Genomic DNA, 24,469 nt, shown 5'->3' on the forward strand with positions numbered 1-24,469 from the left:
TTCGTGAACGCGCTCCTGCCTGGACAGCGCCTGGGCCTCAGGATGCGGGTCAGGGCCAAGGAAGTGGGAAGTGGCCGCTCCTCAGCTCCTGGGCAACTTCGGCGGTTCGGTTCGCGCGGCTCTGACTACTCGGATCCTCAGGGCAGAACGCGAGGCGGCCAATTCGCTGCTCCGTGGGCTTGACTGCGCTCTGAGGTGAGCTGACAGGCCCCTCCCCGCGAAGCCGCGCCAGTGATGACGTCACGTTTACATGACGTCAGTAGCTCGTCCCCTAACAGCTGGGTTGGACTCCCAGTGGGCCGGAGGGGCGGAGCAAGGAGGTGAGCCTTCTGCCTGGAGCTGTGCTCATTCTCACGAGCAGCCAGTCCTTAAAGCTCTTAAACCAACTCAAGTCAGTGGTTTATAGATTAGAATCCTGACATAGGTAAAGGTTTCTGTCTTACCCACATGTCTGACTTGCACCCAGTCACGCACTGTGGGGGTAATTCTCACCTGTATCCTGTTCTGGTCATCTCAGGTTCCTGCTAACTGAACAAGTTTCCAAGTCGAGCTTTTCTTCAGCTTGCCCATACTACCCAAACTACATTAGGCTTCCTTAAAAAGTTCTCAGAATGAAGGATAAATTAATGTCACTTACGTTAAAGGTGGCATGATAAATCAGTGGGGAAAGGAAAAGTTATTCAATTAATAATAGTGAAAGAGATACAGTAATGGGAAAAACCCATTTGTATCCTGCAACCAAAAAACACAAGTGAAAATTTAACTGGTCTAGGGATAGACAAGAACCTTTCAGTTACAAAAGAACTGGAAGAAATTACAAAGAGATTTACATGACTATATAAAAATGTCAAGAAAACACAATGCCAACCTGGAAAAAAAATATTTGTAGCATACATCAGACAGAGGTTTAATGTGCTTAAGACACCAAGATCTAGTAATCATAGAATTGCAGATTAAACTATTCTATTTTACTCCTATCAGATTTTGTTTAAACCTTTTTTAAGTGCTAGTAAACATGCAGTGAGTCTGTTCTTATAAATTGTAGGTGGGAGTGTAACTTGGTATGACCTTTCTGGAAAACACTGACAGTATATATTAAGATAATGAGAGTTTATATACAGTGTCTAGAATACTGTCCAAGACAAAATAGCTGGTTATCAATATTAGTAATATCTATCATTGTTCTTTTATTGCTACTGTTATCATTGGCATCATCATATCTTTAATCAGCAGAGTGCCTAAAATGATACCTTGAACTTAATAGATGTTTGTTAAATATTTGGTTGGCTGACTGTCCTTGAATCTTAAGAATATATAGGAAAGATACAGAGTTAATAACATGTCATGCTGTTAAAACATTATAAAGCAAGAAGTTACCTTGAATGATCATGTGGTTCAGCCCATAAGCAGAATACTTTTCACAGTAGCAATAATTGTTTGCTATTGGTGATATGTTAATTGTCTATTGCTGCATATCAAAAAACCCCAAAACTCATTGGCTTTAAACAATAAAAATCATGTTATCTTTCAAAATTTCTGTGAGTCAGAAATTCAAGAGAGGCCCAATTGGGCATTTCTGTTTCAGTCTCTCATAAGGTTGCAGTCAGATGTTGGCTAGGGCTGGTCATCTGAAAACTTGTTTGGAATTGGAGAATCAACTTCCATCGTGGCTCTCTCACATGTCTGACAAGTTGGCAAAGGCCGTAGGCTGCATGAGCTTCTCTGCAGTATGGCATGAATGTCTTCCTCACAGCATGACAACTAGCTTATACTGGAACAGGTAATCAAGGTAAGAGACCAAGGAAGAAGCTGCGGTGCCTTTTATAACATCGCCTTGGAAGTTATGAACCACCTTAGCTGTATTCAGGGCCAGCCTTGACTGAATTTGGGCAGGAGATAAGAGAAAAGCATGAGTACTGGGAAGTAAGAATCAGTAGATGCTCACTAGGAGGCCAGCTATGACAGATGATGATGATACATTCCAGCATGGGGAATTATCTGTCTTCTTAAACCTCTCTAAGGCTGGAAATCTGTATGTGCTGCCCCTTACTAATATTTCTCATGATTGTTTCTTAGTTTCATCCATCATCTGTCCTGCTACGTCCAGAAAAACAACTCTGCCTAAGACCATTGATTTGATCTTGTTCTTCATTGTTCTTTTATTGTTTTAAGGGAAAAGCATACAGGTATTTTTTTCAAAAAAATTTTTATTGAAGTATTGTTGATATACAATCTTATGTTGGTTTCAGACATACAACACAGTGGTTCAATGGTTACCCACATTATCGAATCCTCACCCCCTCTCGTGCAGTTATTATCTGTCAACGTAGGAAGATGTTACAGAATCATTGACTATATTCTCCAGAAAAAAGCATACAGATTTATTTCCTATATGTTTTATGTGACATGAGAATCTACATAAGGAAAGGAAGATGAGAAAATGCACTTAAACCTGAAAATGTTTTTATAATAGGTTTCATGGAGAGTGGAAAGTTGTAGAAAGACATGATAGGACAAAAAAGAGGTATGAGCCAAGTGCATTAAATTGGGGAAAACTTAGCAGGGCTGTTCACTGATTCCTCTCTGTGTTCCTTCATCTTCATAGATAAGGACACTCCTTTCTTCCAGGTATAGGGAGTGTACCTCTCACATGAGGATTTTATTACCTGTTTCAGGGAGGTTCAAAGAGTCCTTCCTGCACCTGCCATTTCTCAATTCCTTCAGTTGAAATATTCACTAAGCCAAGATGCCATATTTTGTATATTTTACTGAACTAAGAGGATTCCTTAGTGCCCTGTCCAGGATGTACAGGAGGCAAGAGAGAAAAACAGGGGCCTTACTGCCCTGTAGTTCCTCAAGTTATGATATCCCTAGGTAGTCAGCCTTCTTTAGACTTTGCAGAGACTTTCTATGCTTGTGTGTTGTGTATAGGGTTCTTTAGTTGTGCATACAGAGCCTGGGATGGAGCTGCTCTGTCTTGGTGGAACCACAAGCCCCCACCTCAGTTTTTAAAGTAACCTGTTTATTAGTGTATAAACTACTTGATTCTTTTTAGCAGCTGTTGAGTAGTCCATGATACAGATATATCAAATTTTATTTAATCACCATGCAATTTTAGACTCTAGAACAGCATTTATTGAAAATGTACCCTGTAAACTTTGTTGGGATTTCCATCACTCACTTCCCTCTAGAAACAAAAAGAGGAGAACACCCACAAATTTTCAAGTCTCCATCATCCATTTTAGAGGTTAACATTTTTTTTTATTGAGGTATGTAAAATAAAATGAACAAATCTTGGTGTATAACTCCATGAACTTTGACATGTGTATACACTCATGTAAACATCACTCAGATCAAGATATCAAACATTCTCACCAATTTTTTCCCCCCTTCATCCCCCTTCCCTATGGCAACTGCCAAGCAGATTTCTGTGTCTATGAGTCTATTTCTGTTTTGTTAGCTGGTTCGTTTCTTTTGTTTTTTATATCCCACACATAAATGAAATCATATGCCATATGTCTTTCTCTTATTTCACTTAGCATAATACCCCCTAGGTCCATCCATGTTGTCACAAGTGTCAAGATTTCTTTCTTCTATATGGCTGGGTAATATTCCATTGCATATATGTACATCTTCCTTATCCATTCACCTGTTGATAGACACTTCAGTTGCTTCCATATTTTGGCTATTGAAAATAATGCTGTGATAAATAGTGGAGTGCATATGTCTTTTTCAATTAGTGATTTTGTTTACTTCGGGTAAGTTTTCAGAAGTGGAATTACTGGGTCATAGGTTATTCTGTTTTTAGTTTTTTGAGGAACCTCCATACTGCTTTCTACAGTGGCTGGACCAATTTGCAATCCTGTTCCCACCAGCAGTGACAAGGGTTCCCTTTCCTCCACATCCTCACCAGTATTTGTTACTTCTTGACTTGTTGATATTAGCCACTTTGACTGGTATGAGGTGATTTCTTATTGTGGTTTTGATTTGTAGTTCCTTGATGATTAGTGTTGAGTACCTGTCTGTGGGCTATCTTTTTTTTTTTTTTGGTATCACTGATCTACAATTATATGAACAACATTATGTTTACTAGGCTTCCCCCTTCACCAAGTCCCCCTTCAAGCCCCATTACAGTCACTGTCCATCAGCACAGTAAGATGCTGTAGAATCACTACTTGTCTTCTCTGTGTTGCACATCCCTCCCCGTGCCCCCCCTCCCACATTATACATGCTAATCATAATGCCCCTTTCTTTTTCCCTGCCCTTATCCCTCCCTTCCCACCCATCCTCCCCAGTCCCTTTCCCTTTGGTGACTTTAGTCCATTCTTGGGTTCTGTGATTCTGCTACTGTTTTGTTCCTTCAGTTTTTCTTTGTTCTTATCTCCACATATGAGTGAAATCATTTGGAACTTGTCTTTCTCTGCCTGACTTGTTTCACTGAACATAATACCCTCTAGCTCCATCCATGTTGTTGCAAATGGTAGGATTTGTTTTCTTCTTATGGCTGAATAGTGTTCGATTCTGTATATGTGCCACCTCTTCTCTATCCATTCATCTACTGATGGACACTTAGGTTGCTTCCATATCTTGGCTGTTCTAAATAGTGCTGCAATAAACATAGGGGTGCATATGTCTTTTTGAACCTGGGATCTTGTTTTCTTTTGGTAAATTCCTAGGAGACAAATGGTATTTCTATTTTAAGTTTTTTGAGGAACCTCCATACTGCTTTCCAAAATGGTTGAACTAATTTACATTCCCAGCAACAGTGTAGGAAGGTTCCCCTTTCTCCACAACCTCACCAACATCTGTTGTTGTTTGTCTTTTGGATGGTGGTGATCCTTACTGGTGTGAGGTGATATCTCATTGTGGTTTTAACTTGCATTTCTCTGATGATTAGCAATGTGGAGCATCTTTTCATGTGTCTGTTGGCCATCTGAATTTCTTCTTTGGAGAACTGTCTATTCAGCTCCTCTGCCCATTTTTTTAATTGGATTGTTCGCTTTTTGTTTGTTGAGGTGTGTGAGCTCTTTATATATTTTGGATGTCAACCCTTTATGGGATCTGTCATTTATGAATATATTCTCCCATACTGTAGGATGCCTTTTTGTTCTATTGATGCTGTCCTTTGCAGTACAGAAACTTTTCAGCTTGATATAGTCCCACTTGTTCATTTTTGCTTTTGTTTCCCTTGCCCAGGGAGATATGTTCATGAAGAAGTTGCTCATGTTTATGTCCAAGAGATTTTTGCCTATGCTTATTTCAAAGATTGTTATGGTTTCATGACTTACATTCAGGTCTTTGATCCATTTTGAATTTACTTTTGTGTATGGGCTTAGACAGTGATCCAGTTTCATTCTCTTACATGTAGCTCTACAGTTTTGCCAGCACCAACTGTTGAAGAGACTGTCATTTCCCCATTGTATGTCCATGGCTCCTTTATCATATATTAATTGACCATATGTTTTGGGTTAATGTTTGGAGTCTCTATTCTGTTCCACTGGTCTGTGGCTCTGTTCTTGTGCCAGTACCAAATTGTCTTGATTACTGTAGCTTTGTAGTAGAGCTTGAAGTTGGGGAGCGAGATCCCCCCAACATTATTCTTCCTTCTCAGGGTTGCTTTGGCTATTTGGAGTCTTTGGTGGTTGCATATCGATTTTTGAATTATTTATTCCAGTTTGTTGAAGAATGCTGTTGGTAATTTGATAGGGATTGCATTGAATCTATATATTGCTTCGGGCAGGATGGCCATTTTGATTATATTAATTCTTCCTAGCCAAGAGCATGGGATGAATTTCCATTTGTTAGTGTCCTCTTTAATTTCTCTTAAGAATGTCTTACAGTTTTCAGGGTATAGGTCTTTCACTTCTTTGGTTAGGTTTATTCCTAGATATTTTACTCTTTCTGATGCAATTGTGAATGGAATTGCTTTCCTGATTTCTCTTTCTATTAGTTCATCATTAGTGTATAGGAAAGCCACAGATTTCTGTGTATTAATTTTCTATCCTGCATCTTTCCTGAATTCAGATATTAGTTCTAGTAGTTTTGGAGTGGAGTCTTTAGGGTTTTTTATGTATAATATCATGTCATCTGCAAATAGTGACAGTTTGACTTCTTCTTTACCAGTCTGGATTCCTTGTATTTCTTTGTTTTGTCTAATTGCCATGGCTAGGACCTCCAGTACTATGTTGAATAACAGTGGGGAGAGTGGGCATCCCTGTCTTGTTCCCGATCTCAGAGGAAACGCTTTCACCTTCTCGCTGTTCAGTATGGTGTTGGCTGTGGGTTTATCATATATGGCCTTTATGATGTTGAGGTACTTCCCTGTATACCCATTTTGTTGAGAGTTTTTATCATGAATGGATGTTGAATTTTGTCGAATGCTTTTTCAGCGTCTATGGAGATGATCATGTGGTTTTTGTCCTTCTTTTTGTTGATGTGGTGGGTGATGTTGATGGACTTTCAAATGTTGTACCATCCTTGCATCCCTGGAATGAATCCCACTTGGTCATGGTGTATGATCCTTTTGATGTATTTTTGAATTCGGTTTGCTAATATTTTGTTGAGTATTTTTGCATCTACGTTCATCAGGGATATTGCTCTGCAGTTTTCTTTTTTGGTGGGGTCTTTGCCTGGTTTTGGTATTAGGGTGATGTTGGCTTCATAGAATGAGTTTGGGAGTATTCCCTCCTCTTCTATTTTTTGGAAAACTTTAAGGAGAATGGGTATTATGTCTTCTCTTTATGTCTCATAAAATTCCAAAGTAAATCCATCTGGCCCGGGGGTTTTGTTCTTGGGTAGTTTTTTGATTACTGCTTCAATTTTGTTGCTGGTAATTGGTCTGTTTAGATTTTGTGTTTCTTCCTTAGTCTGTCTTGGAAGGTTGTATTTTTCTGGGAAGTTATCCATTTCTTCTAGGTTTTCCAGTTTGTTAGCATATAGGTTTTCATAGTATTCTCTAATAATTCTTTGTATTTCTATGGGGTCCGTCGTGATTTTTGCTTTCTCGTTTCTGATTCTGTTGAAGTGTGTTGATTCTCTTTTTCTCTTAATAAGTCTGGCTAGAGGTTTATCTATTTTGTTTGTTTTCTGAAAGAACCAGCTCTTGGTTTCATTGATTTTTCCTATTGTTTTATTCTTCAAAATTTTATTTATTTCTTCTTTGATCTTTATTATGTCCCTCCTTCTGCTGACTTTAGGCCTCATTTGTTCTTCTTTTTCCAATTTTGATAATTGTGACTTTAGACTATTCACTTGGGATTTTTCTTCCTTCTTTAAATATGCCTGGATTGCTATATACTTTCCTCTTAAGACTGCCTTCACTGCGTCCCACAGAAGTTGGGGGTTTGTGTTGTTGTTGTCATTTGTTTCCATATATTGCTTGATCTCTATTTTAATTTGGTCATTGATCCTTTGATTATTTAGGAGCATGTTGTTAAGCAAGCCTCCATGTGTTTGTGAGCCTTTTTGCTTTCTTTGTACAATTTATTTCTAGTTTTATACCTTTGTGGTCTGAAAAGTTGGTTGGTAGGATTTCAATCTTTTGAAATTTACTGAGGCTCTTTTTGTGGCCTAGTATGTGGTCTATTCTGGAGAAAGCTCCATGTACACTTGAGAAGAATGTGTATCCTGTTGCTTTTGGATGTAGAGTTCTATAGATGTCTATTAGGTCCATCTGTTCTAGTGTGTTGTTTAGTGCCTCTGTGTCCTTACTTATTTTCTGTCTGGTGGATCTGTCCTTTGGAGTGAGTGGTGTGTTGAAGTCTCCTAAAATGAATGCATTGCATTCTATTTCCTCCTTTAATTCTATTAGTATTTGTTTCACATATGTTGTTGCTCCTGTATTGGGTGCCTATGTATTTATAATGGTTATATCCTCTTGTTGGACTGACCCCTTTATCATTATATAATGTCCTTCTTTATCTCTTGTTACTTTCTTAGTTTTGAAGTCTATTTTGTCTGATACTAGTACTTTAACACCTGCTTTTTTCTCCATGTTGTTTGCATGAAATATCTTTTTCCATCCCTTGAGTTTTAGTCTGTGCATGTCTTTGGGTTTGAGGTGAGTCTCTTGTAAGCAGCGTATAGATGGGCCTTGCTTTTTTATCCATTCTGTTACTCTGTGTCTTTTGATTAGTGCATTCAGTCCATTTACATTTAGGGTGATTATTGAAAGATATGTACTTATTGCCATTGCAGGCTTTAGCTCCCTAGTTACCAAAGGTTCAAGATTTGCTTCTTTTCTATCTTACTGTCTAACTTAACTCACTTATTGAGCTATTATAAACACTGTCTGATGATTCTTTATTTCTCTCCCTTCTTATTCCTCCTCCATTCTTTATATGTTGGGTGTTTTATTCTGTGCTCTTTTGTGCTTCCTTTGACTGCTTTTGTGGGTAGTTGATTTAATTTTTTGCCTTTAGTTAGTATTTGGTTGGCCTGCTTTCTTTTTTTTTTTTTTTTTTTTAAATAATTATTTTTTATTGAAGGGTAGTTGACGCGCAGCATTACATTACATTAGTTTCAAGTGTACAACACAGTGGTAGAACATTTATATACATTATTCTAGGTTCCAGCTATCACCCTACCAAGCTGTTACAATATCTTGACTTTATTCCTTATGCTATACATTACATCCCGGTTACTTATTTATTTAACCATTGGAAGACTGTCCTTTTTTTTTGTTTGTTTGTTTGTTTTTTTTGTGTGAGGGCATCTCTCATATTTACTGATCAAATGGTTGTTAACGACAATAAAATTCTGTATAGGGGAGTCAATGCTCAATGCACAATCATTAATCCACCCCAAGCCTAATTTTCGTCAGTCTCCAATCTTCTGAGGCATAACAAACAAGTTCTTACATGTAGGACAAATTCTTACATAATGAATAAGTCACATAGTGAACAGTACAAGGGCAGTCATCACAGAAACTTTCGGTTTTGCTCATGCATTGTGAACTCTAAACAGTCAGTTCAAATATGAATACTCATTTGGTTTTTATACTTGATTTATATGTGGATATCACATTTCTCTCTTTATTATTATTATTTTTAATAAAATGCTGAAGTGGTAGGTAGATACAAGATAAAGGTAGAAAACATAGTTTAGTGTTGTAAGAGAGCAAATGTAGATGATCAGGTGTGTGCCTGTAGACTATGTGTTAATCCAAGCTAGACCAGGGCAATAAAACATCCACATATGCAGAAGATTTCTCTCAGAACAGGGGGAGTGAGGTTCTAAGCCTCACCTCTGTTGATCCCCAATTTCTCACCTGATGGCCCCCCTGCGACTGTGCCTGTCTTAGGTTGTTCCTCCCTTGAGGAATCTTACCCATCTCTGGCTAACCAGTCATCTTCCGGGGCCATACAGGGAAATGTGAAGTTGGTAAGTGAGAGGGAAGCCTTATTGTTTGAAAAGGTTAGCTTTTTACTTCTTTGCATATTTATGCCCTGTGGCTTCTATGCCCAGCATTTGTCTTGAGGTATCTTTACCACTTGGAGGAGTTATGATACTCGGTAAATTTGATATGAGGCACGAATTCTATTTAAGGGTTGTAATTAGGAAGGAAGAAGAAAAGCTATAGAAGTAGCAGGCAGAAGAAAACATGGGAAGATTGATTATTTCTTTGACATATCTTCTTGTAGAGTACTTCAGCATATATAGGTTTTAAGCTACTACTTAAATTGCGCACACACATTAACATAATAGGAGTATAGTTACATAACCAAAGCATATCTGTAATTACCAGCCATCTCCAGTGAAACCAAGAAAACCAGTTAGGCACCTTAGGCATTTGTGAAAACTTATCTATGATATGGTGGATATTGTCCAACTGAACTTGAACAGTCTGAGAGAAATCAGACAAATTAAAACAACCCATTCCTGGGGACTGTTCACATGCCATATGTTCTTTTAACAGTAAATAGTCTGTAGTTGTAAGACTTTGGAGCGCTACAATTTGCACTTCTCCTAATTCTTGGTTGAGTTCCAACAGTATAGATCCAGTCAAATTTGTTGTTTTACTGTATGCACAGGGCAGCTTAGATATCTCCTTCCTCATTCCCATGGCAAGTCCAGGAACTGGTGGGATGAGTGCATCTACAGCTGTAGCAGTGCGTGGATCTTTGTTGGGGTTTTTTGATGATCATCTTCTGGCATGAGTCTTCCAGAGAGTGCTGATGTTGGAAGTTCTTTTTCATATCGTATCTTAGTTCATTTTCGGGGTAGCCCAATGAGGCTTTGATCCTCTGTATAAACACAAACAGACCCTTTGCCTACACTTTTATATGCCCTTTATACCCTTGTGTAGAACTCGTTGGAGGTTACCACACAGGAACTGCCCTTTTTTTTTTTTTGCTTTGTTTTTGGTATCACTAATCTACACTTACATGACGAATATTATGTTTACTAGGCTCTCCCCTATACCAGGTCTCCCATATAAACCGCTTTACAGTCACTGTCTATCAGCATAGCAAAATGTTGTAGAATCACTACTTGCCTTCTCTGTGTTGTACAGCCCTCCCTTTTCTCCTACCCCCCCATGCATGTTAATCTTAATACCCCCCTACTTCTCCCCGCCTTATCCCTCCCTACCCACCCATCCTCCCCAGTCCCTTTCCCTTTGGTACCTGTTAGTCCATTCTTGAGTTCTGTGATTTTGCTGCTGTTTTGTTCCTTCAGTTTTTCCTTTGTTCTTATATTCCACAGATAAGTGAAATCATTTGGTATTTCACTTTCTCCGCAAGGCTTGTTTCACTGAGCATAATACCCTCCAGCTCCATCCATGTTGCTGCAAATGATTGGATTTGCCCTTTTCTTATGGCTGAGTAGTATTCCATTGTGTATATGTACCAATCTTCTTTATCCATTCATCTATTGATGGACATTTAGGTTGCTTCCAATTCTTGGCTATTGTAAATAGTGCTGCAATAAACATAGGGGTGCATCTGTCTTTCTCAAACTTGATTGCTGCGTTCTTAGGGTAAATTCCTAGGAGTGGAATTCCTGGGTCAAATGGTAAGTCTGTTTTGAGCATTTTGATGTACCTCCATACTGCTTTCCACAATGGTTGAACTAACTTACATTCCCACCAGCAGTGTAGGAGGGTTCCCCTTTCTCCACAGCCTCGCCAACATTTGTTGTTGTTTGTCTTTTGGATGGCAGCCATCCTTACTGGTGTGAGGTGATACCTCATTGTAGTTTTAGTTTGCATTTCTCTGTTAATTAGCGATGTGGAGCATCTTTTCATGTGTCTGTTGGCCATCTGTATTTCTTTTTTGGAGAACTTTCTGTTCAGTTCCTCTGCCCATTTTTTAATTGGGTTATTTGCTTTTTGTCTGTTGAGGCGTGTGAGCTCCTTATATATTCTGGACGTCAAGCCTTTATCGGATGTGTCATTTTCAAATATATTCTTCCATACTGTAGGGATCCTTCTTGTTCTATTGATGGTGTCTTTTGCTGTACAGAAGCTTTTCAGCTTAATATAGTCCCACTTATTCATTTTTGCTGTTGTTTTTCTTGCCTGGGGAGATATGTTCAAGAAGAGGTCACTCATGTTTATGTCTAAGAGGTTTTTGCCTATGTTTTCTTCCAAGAGTTTAATGGTTTCATGACTTACATTCAGGTCTTTGATCCATTTTGAGTTTACTTTTGTATATGGGGTTAGACAATGGTCCAGTTTCATTCTCCTACATGTAGCTGTCCAGTTTTGCCAGCACCACCTGTTGAAGAGACTGTCATTTCGCCATTGTATGTCCATGGCTCCTTTATCAAATATTAATTGACCATATATGTCTGGGTTAATGTCTGGATTCTCTAGTCTGTTCCATTGGTCTGTGGCTCTGTTCTTGTGCCAGTACCAAATTGTCTTGATTACTATGTCTATATAGTAGAGCTTGAAGTTGGGGAGTGAGATCCCCCCTACTTTATTCTTCTTTCTCAGGATTGCTTTGGCTATTCGGGGTCTTTGGTGCTTCCATATGAATTTTTGAATTATTTGTTCCAGTTCATTGAAGAATGTTGCTGGTAGTTTAATAGGGATTGCATCAAATCTGTATATTGCTTTGGGCAGGATGGCCATTTTGACGATATTAATTCTTCCTAGCCACGAGCATGGGATGAGTTTCCATCTGTTAGTGTCCCCTTTAATTACTCTTAAGAGTGACTTGTAGTTTTCAGAGTATAAGTCTTTCACTTCTTTGGTTAGGTTTATTCCTAGGTATTTTATTTTTTTTGATGCAATTGTGAATGGAGTTGTTTTCCTGATTTCTCTTTCTGTTGGTTCATTGTTAGTATATAGGAAAGCCACAGATTTCTGTGTGTTGATTTTGTATCCTGCAACTTTGCTGTATTCCGATATCAGTTCTAGTAGTTTTGGGGTGGAGTCTTTAGGGTTTTTTATGTACAGTATCATGTCATCTGCAAATAGTGACAGTTTAACTTCTTCTTTACCAATCTGGATTCCTTGTATTTCTTTATTTTGTCTGATTGCCGTGGCTAGGACCTCCAGTACTATGTTAAATAACAGTGGAGAGAGTGGGCATCCCTGTCTAGTTCCCGATCTCAGAGGAAATGCTTTCAGCTTCTCACTGTTCAATATAATGTTGGCTGTGGGTTTATCATAGATGGCCTTTATTATGTTGAGGTACTTGCCCTCTATTCCCATTTTGCTGAGAGTTTTTATCATGAATGGATGTTGAACTCTGTCAAATGCTTTTTCAGCATCTATGGAGATGATCATGTGGTTTTTGTCTTTCTTTTTGTTGATGTGGTGGATGATGTTGATGGACTTTCGAATGTTGTACCATCCTTGCATCCCTGGGATGAATCCCACTTGGTCATGGTGTATGATTCTTTTGATGTATTTTTGAATTCGGTTTGCTAATATTTTGTTGAGTATTTTTGCATCTACGTTCATCAGGGATATTGTTCTGTAGTTTTCTTTTTGGGTGGGGTCTTTGCCTGGTTTTGGTATTAGGGTGATGTTAGCTTCATAGAATGAGTTTGGGAGTATCCCCTCCTCCTCTATTTTTTGGAAAACTTTAAGGAGAATGGGTATTATGTCTTCCCTGTATGTCTGATAAAATTCCGAGGTAAATCCATCTGGCCCGGGGGTTTTGTTCTTTGGTAGTTTTTTGATTACCGCTTCAATTTCATTGCTGGTAATTGGTCTGTTTAGATTTTCTGTTTCTTCCTGGGTCAATCTTGGAAGGTTATATTTTTCTAGGAAGTTGTCCATTTCTCCTAGGTTTCCCAGCTTGTTAGCATATAGGTTTTCATAGTATTCTCCAATAATTCTTTGCATTTCCGTGGGGTCCGTCGTGATTTTTCCTTTCTCGTTTCTGATACTGTTGATTTGTGTTGACTCTCTTTTCTTCTTAGTAAGTCTGGCTAGAGGCTTATCTATTTTGTTTATTTTCTCGAAGAACCAGCTCTTGGTTTCATTGATTTTTGCTATTGTTTTATTCTTCTCAATTTTATTTATTTCTTCTCTGATCTTTATTATGTCCCTCCTTCTGCTGACCTTAGGCCTCATCTGTTCTTCTTTTTCCAATTTCGATAATTGTGACATTAGACCATTCATTTAGGATTGCTCTTCCTTTTTTAAATATGCTTGGATTGCTATATACTTTCCTCTTAAGACTGCTTTTGCTGTGTCCCACAGAAGTTGGGGCTTAGTGTTGTTGTTGTCATTTGTTTCCATATATTGCTGGATCTCCATTTTGATTTGGACATTGATCCACTGATTATTTAGGAGCGTGTTGTTAAGCCTCCATGTGTTTGTCAGCCTCTTTGCTTTCTTTGTACAGTTTATTTCTAGTTTTATGCCTTTGTTGTCTGAAAAGTTGGTTGGTAGGATTTCAATCTTTTGGAATTTTCTGAGGCTCTTTTTGTGGCCTAGTATGTGGTCTATTCTGGAGAATGTTCCATGTGCACTTGAGAAGAATGTATATCCCACTGCTTTTGGATGTAGAGTTTTATAGATATCAATTAGGTCCATCTGCTCTACTGTGTTGTTCAGTGCTTCCGTGTCCTTACTTATATTCTGCCCGGTGGATGTATCCTTTGGGGTGAGTGGTGTGTTGAAGTCTCCTAGAATGAATGCATTGCAGTCTATATCCCCCTTTAGTTCTGTTAGTATTTGTTTCACATATGCTGGTGCTCCTGTGTTGGGTGCATATATATTTAGAATGGTTATATCCTCTTGTTTGACTGAGCCCTTTATCATTATGTAGTGTCCTTCTTTATCTCTTGTTACTTTCTTTGTTTTGAAGTCTATTTTGTCTGATATTAGTACTGCAACCCCTGCTTTCTTCTCACTGTTGTTTGCTTGAAATATGTTTTTCCATCCCTTGACTTTTAGTCTGTACATGTCCTTGGGTTTGAGGTGAGTTTCTTGTAAGCAGCATATAGATGGGTCTTGCTTTTTTATCCATTCTGTTACTCTGTGTCTTTTGATTGGTGCATTCAATCCATTAACATTTAGGGTGACTATTGAAAGATATGTACTTATTGCCATTGCAGGCTTTAAATTCGTGGTTACCAAAGGTTCAAGGTTAGCCTCTTTAGTATCTTACTGCCTAACTTAGCTCGCTTATTGAGCTGTTATATACACTGTCTGGAGATTCTTTTCTTCTCTCCCTTCTTGTTCCTCCTCCTCGATTCTTCATATGTTGGGTGTTTTGTGCTGTGCTCTTTCTAGGAGTGCTCCCATCTAGAGCAGTCCCTGTGAGATGTCCTGTAGAGGTGGTTCGTGGGAAGCAAATTCCCTCAGCTTTTGTTTGTCTGGGAATTGTTTAATCCCACCGTCATATTTGCATGATAGTCGTGCTGGATACAGTATCCTTGGTTGAAGGCTCTTCTGTTTCATTGTATTAAATATATCATGCCATTCTCTTCTGGCCTGTAGGGTTTCTGTTGAGAAATCTGATGTTAGTCTAATGGGTTTCCCTTTATAGGTGACCTTTTTCTCTCTAGCTGCCTTTAACACTCTTTCCTTGTCCTTGATCTTTGCCATTTTATTTATTATGTGTCTTGGTGTTGTCCTTCTTGGATCCTTTCTGTTGGGGGTTCTGTGTATTTCCGTGGTCTGTTCGATTACTTCCTCCCCCAGTGTGGGGAAGTTTTCAGCAATTATTTCTTCTAAGATACTTTCCATCTCTTTTCCTCTCTCTTCTTCTTCTGGGACCCCTATAATACGGATATTGTTCCTTTTGGATTGGTCACACAGTTCTCTTAATATTGTTTCATTCCTGGAGATCCTTTTGTCTCTCTCTATGTCAGCTTCTATGCGTTCCTGTTCTCTGATTTCAATTCCATCAATGGCCTCTTGCATTCTATCCATTCTGCTTATAAACCCTTCCAGAGTTTGTTTCATTTCTGCGATCTCCTTTCTGGCATCTGTGATCTCCTTCCGGACTTTATCCCATTTCTCTTGCGTATTTCTCTGCATCTCTGTCAGTATGTTTATGATTCTTATTTTGAATTCTTTTTCAGGAAGACTGGTTAGGTCTGTCTCCTTCTCTGTTGTTGTCTCTGTGATCTTTGTCTGCCTGTGGCTTTGCCTTTTCATGGTGATAGGAATAGTCTGCAGAACTGGGACGAGTGACGGCTGGAAGGACTTCCTTTCTTGTTGGTTTGTGGCCCTCCTCTCCTGGGAGAACAGCGACCTCTAGTGGCTTTTGCTGCGCAGCTGCGCGCAGACAGGGTTTCTGCTTCCTGCCCGGCTGCTATGGAGTTAATCTCCGCTGTTGCTGTGGGCGTGGCCTAGCTCGGGCAGCTACTCCAAAATGGTGGAGTCGCGTTGGAGCAGGAGCGGCTGGGAGGCTATTTATCTCCGTAAGGGGCCTCCCTGCTCCCTGCAGCCCAGGGGTTAGGGTGCCCAGAGATCCCGGATTCCCTACCTCTGGATTAAGTGACCCGCCCTGCCCCTTTAAGACTTCCAAAAAGCACCCGCCAAAACAAAACAACGACCACCAAAAAAAAAAAAAAAAAAAAAAAAAAATTTTTTTTTAATTTAAAAAAAAAAAAAAGTTTCTAATTGAAAAAAAAAAAAAAAGGTCGTCGTTCGTTTTTCTTTATTCTCCGGTGCCAGCCTCAGGCCTCTGCTCACCGGTCTTTCTGCCCTGTTTCCCTAGTATTGGGGTCCCTATCCCTTTAAGACTTCCAAAAAGCGCTCGCCAAAACAAAATAGCAAAAAAGCAAAAAAAAAAAGTGGTCGCGCGCTTTTCTTATGTCCTCTGTCGCCCAGCCTCCAGTGCCCGCTCACTGTTCTTGCTGCCCTGTTTTCCTAGTATCGAGCGCCCTGCACTCTGGCCCGGATGTCTGGGGCTGGGTGCTTGGCAGTCCTGGGCTCCGTCTCCCTCCCGCTCTGCCTGCTCTTCTCCCGCTGGGAGCTGGGGGGAGGGGCGCTCGGCTCCCGCGGGGCCGGGGCTTGTATCTTACCCCCTTCGCGAGGCGCTGGGTTCTCTCAGGTGTGGATGTGGTCTGGATATTTTCCTGTGTCCTCTGGTCTTTATTCTAGGAAGGGTTGTCTTTGTTATATTTTCATAGATATATGTTGTTTTGGGAAGAGATTTCCGCTGCTCTACTCACGCCGCCATCTTCCGCCCCTCTCTTGGCCTGCTTTCTTTGCTGTGATTTTATTTTCTCTGGTGTCATCTGTTTAGCCTTAGGAGTGCTCCCTCTAAAATACCCTGTAGAGGTGGTTTGTGGGAGACAAATTCCCTCAACTTTTGCTTGTCTGGGAATTGTTTAATCCCTCCTTCATATTTAAATGATAATCGTGCTAGATACAGTATTCTTGGTTCAAGGCCCTTCTGTTTCATTGCATTAAATATATCGTGCCATTCTCTTCTGGCCTGTAAGGTTTCTATTGAGAAGTTTGATGATATCCTGATGGGTTTTCCTTTGTAGGTGACCTTTTCCTCTCTCTAGCTGCCTTTAAAACTCTTTCCTTTTCCTTGATCTTTGCCATTTTAATTATGTGTCTTGGTGTTGTCCTTCTTGGGTCCCTTCTGTTGGGAGTTCTGTGTGCTTCCGTGGTCTGAGCAACTGTTTCTTCCCCAAGTTTGGGGAAGTTTTCAGCAATTATTTCTTCAAATACACACTTTCTATCCCTTTTTCTCTCTCTTCTTCTGGTACCCCTATAGTGCAGATATTGTTCCTTTTGGATTGGTCACACAGTTCTCTTAATATTTTTTCATTTCTGGAGATCCTTTTATCGCTCTCTGCATCAGCTTCTCTGTGTTCCTGTTGTCTGGTTTCTATTCCATTAATGGCCTCTTGCATCTCATCAATTCTGCTTTTAAGTCCTTCTAGAGATTGTTTTACTTCTGTAGTCTCCCTCGCTACTTTGTCCATTAGCTCTTGCATTTTTCTCTGCAGCTCCATCACCATGGTTATGACCTTTATTTTGAATTCTTTTTCAGGAAGATTGGTTAGGTCTGTTTCCCCAAGCTCCTTCTCAGGGGTTGTCTGTGTTAGTCTGGTCTGGATCAAATTCTTCTGCCTTTTCATGGCAATAGAGGTAGTTGTGGGGGGTTGGCATGTGTGTCAGCTGGGAGAACATCCCTTCTTGCTAGTTTGTGGCCTTTCTCTCCTATGAGAACAGCGACCCCTAGTGACATGTTCTGGGTAGCTGCGCGGAGGCAGGGCCTCTAAGTCTGGCCTGGGTGGCTGCTGTGGGCGTGGCCGGCCTCAGGCAGCTGCTCCGCTATGGCTGCACTGCACAGGAGGGGGAATGGGTGGGAGGCTGTTTATCGCTGTGAGGGGCCTCCGAGTTGTGCTGCCACCTAGGAGGTTAGAGCGCCAGGAGTTCCCAGGATTCTCAGCTTCTAGGCTGAGTGCGCCGGGATGCTTCCATCCAGCTGTGGGGTCCCTGTCCCTTTAAGACTTTCAAAGAGCAGTCACTTTTCTTTTGTTCCTCAGGAGCCAGCTGCGGGAATCCGTTTGCAGATGTACTCTCCTGTTTCCCTAGTATCCAGCACACCACGCACTGTGTGTCTGCGCTCTGGTGCGGATGGCTAGGGCTGGGTGTTTAGCTGTCCTGGGCTTCCTCTCCCTCCCTGCTCCAACTCCTCTCCTCCCACTGAGGAGCTGGGGTGAGGGGCGCTCAGGTCCTTCCAGGCCGCAGCTTGTATCTTACCCCCTTCTTGAGGCGCTGGGTTCCCGCAGATGTACATGTAGTCTGGCTTTTGTCTTGTGTCTTCTGGTCTCTCTTTTAGGGATAGTTGTATTTGTTGTATTTTCAAAAATACATATGGTTTTGGGAGGAGATTTCCGCTGCTCTACTCACGCTGCCATCTTGTCTCCTCCCCTGTTGGCCATCTTTATGTCTTCAGGTTCTCTGACCATTTCTTAATCAGTTATTCTTTTTTTTTGGTGTTGAGTTGTATGAGCTCTTTCTATATTTTGGATATTAGAACCTCATCAGCACCAATATAGTAGTTGCTAGGAATATGTAGCTATATTCAATTAAGTGAATTAAAATGAAAAAAATTTGGTTCTTCATTTGCACAGATTTCTGTTGTACAATGCTGGAAAGGAACAATGTCAAAGAGAATTTCACAGATAAAAGAGGCTGAAATGAAAAGCAAGATCTGTTGTTTTTTTAATCCTCTTATACGCTTTCTTGACAATATTCACTTTTCTGTTTTCTCTTTAAAATGTTACATATACATATATTTTTTCTCACTTTTAAAAATCAAGTATCACTGATATACAGTCTTATGAAGCTTTCACATGAGCAACATTGTGGTTACAACATTGAGCCATATTAGCAAGTCTCCCCATCAGCATAGTAAGATACTATTGAGTCACAAGTTGATTTCTCAGTGCTGTCATATTCATATTTTTAAATACAAAGTAACTATAGCTAAATTTATTAAGTACTTAGTAAGTTCCAGAAATTGTGCTAAGTGCTTTACATGAATTGAACTCATTTAATCCTTAGGACAAGGCCATGTTTGTTCTAGAAAATTTGGAGAGTATAAAAACGAAGGAGAGAAAATGAACTTTAATCCCTAAACCCAGGGATAATCATTGTTGACATTTCTTGTGGATGCTGTGCTGTGCTGACCAGCTCCTAACATACCACTGCCAGGAATGTTGGCTGCTTATGGCTCACAGTTCCATTCCTCTCCAAAATTGCCTTCCAAGAAGGAAACTGCCTTCTCCTAGGTTATATCAGCCACCCCGGGAAGTCCAAATCCAATGACTGTCACTTGTAGAGGCACAAAGGCATAGTCCCTCCACAGGACGATCTGGGGCATCCAGCTTTAGAAGTTCCCACAGGACTGCTAAAGCCTCTCTGCTAACTGCCCTGCAGTTCACCTTGGCTGAATCCTGCCTCCCTTACAGGTGGGGCTCCTGAGGGTACTCTCCAGAAAAACACCTGCATGCAAATCACTGACTCAGAGATTGTTTCCTGGAAAACTCAACCTAAGTCAGCATTTCAGAATAGAAGATGTAGTTTTTTCTTTTTGAATATATCTCAATTTAAAAAATATATCTAAACTCATTTTACCCCTAAAATTTTGATGTTTTCTTATCTAGTGTTTTACATGTTAATTTTTTAGTTGATAACATTTTATCAATAATTTTGTATGCAAGTAAGTTAGGGTATGGCTACGGTGAGAGTTAGGTTTTGCATTCAGTGTTAGGCTTGGGGTTAGGTTTTGGCTTTGGGTTATGGTAAAGTGAGGGTGAGGGTGAATGGCCAGGGTAAGGGTTAGGATTGGGTTTCTGGTAAAGTGTAGGTTGAGGATACAGTTACAGTTAGACTTAGCTTAAGGATTTCATGTTAGAGTTAGGGCTACATTTAGGTTTAGGGTTACAGCTAGGTGTGGGTGAAGGTGAGAGTGAGTAGTTCCTGGCCAGGGTTAGGATGAGGGTTAGGTTTGGGGTTCAGTGTAGGGTGGGGATACGGTTATGGTTAGACGTAGGGTTAGGGTTTAATTTTAGAGTTAAAGCTAGAGTTACGTTAAGGGTTACAGTTTGGTGTGGCCGAAGATGAGGATGAAGTTGAGAAGGTAGGGTGATGTCTAGGTTTTGGGTTATGGTTCGGTGTAGGGTTAGGTTTACCATGACATTATGGTTAGGTTCAGAGTTAGGATATGGGGTTAGGGTAAATGTTAGCATTCGTGTTAGTCTTCGAGTTACTATTCCAAGGGAGTGAGGGTGAGTGGTCAGTCTTAGGCCTAGAGTTAGGTTTAGCATTAGCATTTGGCATAGGGTGTGGATATGGTTATGGTTAGAGTTAGGTTTAGTGTTCAGTGTTATGGTTGGGGTTAGGTTTAGGTGTCGGGTTACAGTATAGTGTGGGTAAAAGTGAGGGTGACGGTGAGGGGTGAGAGTGAGTTGCCAGGGTTAGTGTTAGGGTTAAGTGTAGGATGATCATATGTTTATGTTTAGACTTACGTTTCAAGTTCAGTGTTAGTGTTGGAGTCAGCTTTTGGTTTTGGATTATGGTAATGTGTGGGTGAGGTTAAGGGTGAGGGTGAGTGGCCAGGGTTAGGGTTAGGAATAGGGTTAAATGTAGGGTGATAATATGGTTACAGTTAGACTTAGAGTAAGGGGTTAATGTTAGGGTTAGTGCTAGATTTAATTTTAGGATTACTGTTATGTGTGGGTGAAGGTGAGAGTGATGGTGAGGTTGGAGTGGTGTGGGTTGGGTTGTGGTCCATGTTAGGTGTCAGGTGAGAACACAGTTATGGTTACAGTTAGGTTTTAGGTTTAATCTTAGCTGAAGGGTTTGGTTTAGGTTTAGGGTTTCAGTTATGGATGAGTGAAGGTGAGGGTAAGGGTGAGGAGTTAGGAGTATGTGTAGGTGGTAGGGTTAGGTATCATTTTGGGTGTAGCGGAGGATATGGTTACAGTTAGAATTAGGTTGAGGTTTCAGTGTTACAGTTAGGGTAAGGTTTAGGATTCCTGTTATGATTAGTGTGGGTGAGGGTGAGCACTGAGGGTTCTTGGCCCTGGTTAGGATTAGGGCTAGCATTAGGCTTAGGGCTAAGTGTACCGTGGGGATATGGTTACGGTTAGGGTTACGCTTTAATATTAGCGTTATGGCTAGAGGAAGGTTAAGTGTTACTCTTCTGTGTGGGTGAAGATGAGGGTGAGGATGAGGGGGTAGGGGTTCTTGTAGAATCGGTGTTAGGATTAGCTTTAGGATGAAGTTATGGTTAGGGTTAGGATTTGGGTTTAGGGTGACGGTTACATCAGAGTTAGTTTTAGGGTACCATTCTGAGGGAGTGAGGGTGAGCGTTCAGGGTTTGTCTTAGGTTAAGTTCTATGGTAATGTTATGTGTATGGTGAGGATTCTTACAGATAGAGTTTGTTTTAGGGTACAGTGTTCGGTTGGTGTTAGGTTTTGGTTTCAGGTCATGGGAAAGTGTGGGTAAACGTGTGAGTGATTGCAAGGGATGAGATTGAGTTGCCAGGGTTAGGGTTAGGTGTAGGCTTAGGAAATCGGTATGGTTAGAGTTAGTGTAGGGTTCAGTATTAGGCTTGGTGTTAGGTTTTGGTTTTGGGTTAAGGTAAAGTGTGGGTGAGGGTGAGGTGAGTGGTCAGGGTAAGGGTTAGGATTGGGTTCCTGGTTAAGTAGGTTGAGGATACAGCTACAGTTAGACTTAGCTTAAGGATTTAATGTTAGAATTAGGGCTACGTTTAGGTTTAGGGTTATGGTTAGGTGTGGGTGAAGGTCATGGTGAGGGTGAGTGCTGAGGGTTCTTGGCCAGGGTTATTGTTTAGTGTTAGATTTAGGGCTCAGTGTAGGGTGGGGATATGGTTATGGTTAGACTTAGGGTTGTTGTTTAATGTTAGTGTAAAGCTAGAGTTAAATTAAGGGTTATGTTTTGGTGTGGGTGAAGATTAGGATGATGTTGAGGGGGTAGGGTGACATGTAGGTTTCAGGTTATAGTTCCTCGAAGGGTTAGGTTTAGCATGATGTTATGGTAAGGTTCAGATTTCAGATATGGGTTAGGGTGAATGTTAGCATTTGAGTTAGGCTTAGAGTTACCATTCTGAGTGAGAAAGGGCTATTGTGAGAGTTTAGTCTTAAGCCTACATTTAGGTTTAACGTTAGCGTTTGGTGTAGGTTGTAGATGTGGATACGGTTAGAGTTAGGTTTAGGGTTCAGCGTTAGGGTTGGAGTTAGGTTTAGGTTTCGGGTTATGGTATAGTATGTGTAAAAGGGTGAGGTGTGAGGGTGAGTGGCGAGGTTTAGGATTAGTGTTAGGGTTAAGTGTAGGGTAAGCATATGTCTATGTTTAGACATAGGTTTCGGGTTCAGTATTAGGGTTGGGGTCAGGTTTTGGTTTTGGATTATGGTAAAGAGTGGGTGAGGTTGAGGGTAAGGGTGAGAGGTAAGTGTGAGTGGCCGGGGTAATGGTTAAGCTTATGTTTTGGAATAAATGTAGGGTGATGATATGGTTACAGTTAGACTTAGGGTTAGGGTTTAATGTTAGGCTTAGGGTGATTTAGGTTTAGGATTATGGTTATGTGTGGGTGAAGGTGAGAGTGATGGTGAAGTTGGAGTGGTGTGGGTTGGGTTGTAGTCCATGGTAGGTGTCAGGTGAGAACACGGTTATGGTTAGAGTTGGGTTTCAGGTTTAATGTTAGCTGAAGGGTTTGGTTTAGGTTTAGGGTTACTGTTATAGGTGGGTGAAGGTGTGTGTTAGGGTGAGAAGTTAGGAGTATATGTAGTGGTAGGGTTAGGTATCATTTTGGGTGTAGTGGGAAGATATGGTTACAGTTAGAATTTGGTGCACTGTGCAATGTTGTTCATATCCACTAATACACAATCAGTAAGGTTTTTTTTTGGAGAAAGTATTGTGTGAACGGGATTGTATTTTAGACTAAATCATGAATTAACTCTCCATATATTTGACTTTAAAACATTAGGTGTCCAGGGTGTTTTTTTTTTTTGAGAGGGCATCTCTCATATTTATTGATCAAATGGTTGTTAACAACAATAAAATTCTGTATAGCGGACTCAATGCACAATCATTAATCCACCCCAAGCCTAATTCTCATCAGTCTCCGATCTTCTGAAGCATAATGAACAAGTTCTTACATGGTGAACAAATTCTTACATAGTGAATAAGTTCTTACATGGTGAACAGTACAAGGGCAGTCATCACAGAAACTTGCGGTTTTGATCACCGTTATGAACTATAAACATTCAGGTCAAATATGAATATTCGTTTGATTTTTATACTTGCTTTATATATGAATCTCACATTTCTCCCTTATTATTATTATTATTATTATTTTAAATAAAATACTGAAGTGGTAGGTAGATGCAAGATAAAGGTAGAAAACATAGTTTAGTGCTGTAAGAGGGCAAATGTAGATGATCAGGTGTGTGCCTATAGACTAAGTAGTAATCCAATCTAGACAAGGGCAACAAAACATCCACGGATGCAGAAGATTTCTCTCAAAACAGGGGTGGTGAGGTTCTAAGTCTCACCTCTGTTGATCCCCAATTTCTCACCTGATGGCCCCCCTGCGACTGTGCCTGTCTTAGGTTGTTCCTCCCTTGAGGAATCTTACCGGTCTCTGGCTAACCAGTCATCTTCTGGGGCCATACAGGGAAATGTAAAGTTGATAAGTGAGAGAGAAGCAATATTGTTTGAAAAGGTTAGCTTTTTACTTCTTCGCAGATTTATACCCTGTGGCTTTTATGCCCAGCATTTGTCTTGAGGTATCTTTAACACTTGGAAGGATTATGATACTCGGTAAATTCGATATGAGGCACGAATTCTGTTCAAGGGTTGTAATTAGGAAGGAAGAAGAAAAGCTATAGAAGTAGCAGATGGAAGAAAACATGGGAAGATTGATTATTTCTTTGACATATCTTCTTGTAGAGTAACTTAAGCATGTATAGGTTTTAAACTACTAATTAAATTGCGCACACACATTAACATAATAGGAATACAGTTACATAACCAAAACAGACCTACAATTACCAGCCATCTCCGGTGAAACAAAGAAAACCAGTTAGGCACCCTAAGCATTTGTGAAAACTTATCTATGATATGATGGATATTCTCTAACTGAATTTGAATAGTTTGAGAAAAATCAGATGAATTAAAACAACACATTCCTGGGAACTGTTCACATCTCATATGTTCTTTAAACACTAGATAGTCTGTAGTCTCAAGATTTTGGAGCACTGCAACTTGCACTTCTCCTAATTCTTGGTTGAGTTCCAACAGTATAGATCCAATCAAATTTGTTGTTTTACTATATGCACAGGCCAGCTTAGATATCTCCTTCTTCATTCCAATGGCAAGTCCAGGAACCAGTGGGATGAATGCAGCTACAACTGCAACAGCGCCAGGATCTTTGTTGAAATTTTTTGATAATCATCTTCTGGAATGACTCTTCCAGAGTATGTTGATGTTGGAACTTCTTCTTCATATCGTATCTTAGTTCATTTTCTGGGTAGCCAAATTAGGCTTTGATCCTC

At 40.2% G+C, this 24,469-nt stretch overlaps 1 long non-coding RNA gene across 1 annotated transcript in view; it reads left to right on the forward strand.

The window, feature by feature from the left end:
* The first annotated feature begins 59 nt into the window (after nucleotides 1-59).
* The window catches only part of LOC130679095 (uncharacterized), a 173,400-nt gene continuing 148,990 nt past the window's right edge, over nucleotides 60-24,469 (forward strand). Inside the window, exon 1 of the long non-coding RNA XR_008992065.1 lies at nucleotides 60-195. This is a non-coding gene — a long non-coding RNA (uncharacterized LOC130679095). The remainder of the gene's footprint in view (nucleotides 196-24,469) is intronic.

The sequence above is a fragment of the Manis pentadactyla genome, chromosome 10 (assembly GCF_030020395.1).
Source record: "Manis pentadactyla isolate mManPen7 chromosome 10, mManPen7.hap1, whole genome shotgun sequence".
Taxonomy (NCBI): domain Eukaryota; kingdom Metazoa; phylum Chordata; class Mammalia; order Pholidota; family Manidae; genus Manis; species Manis pentadactyla.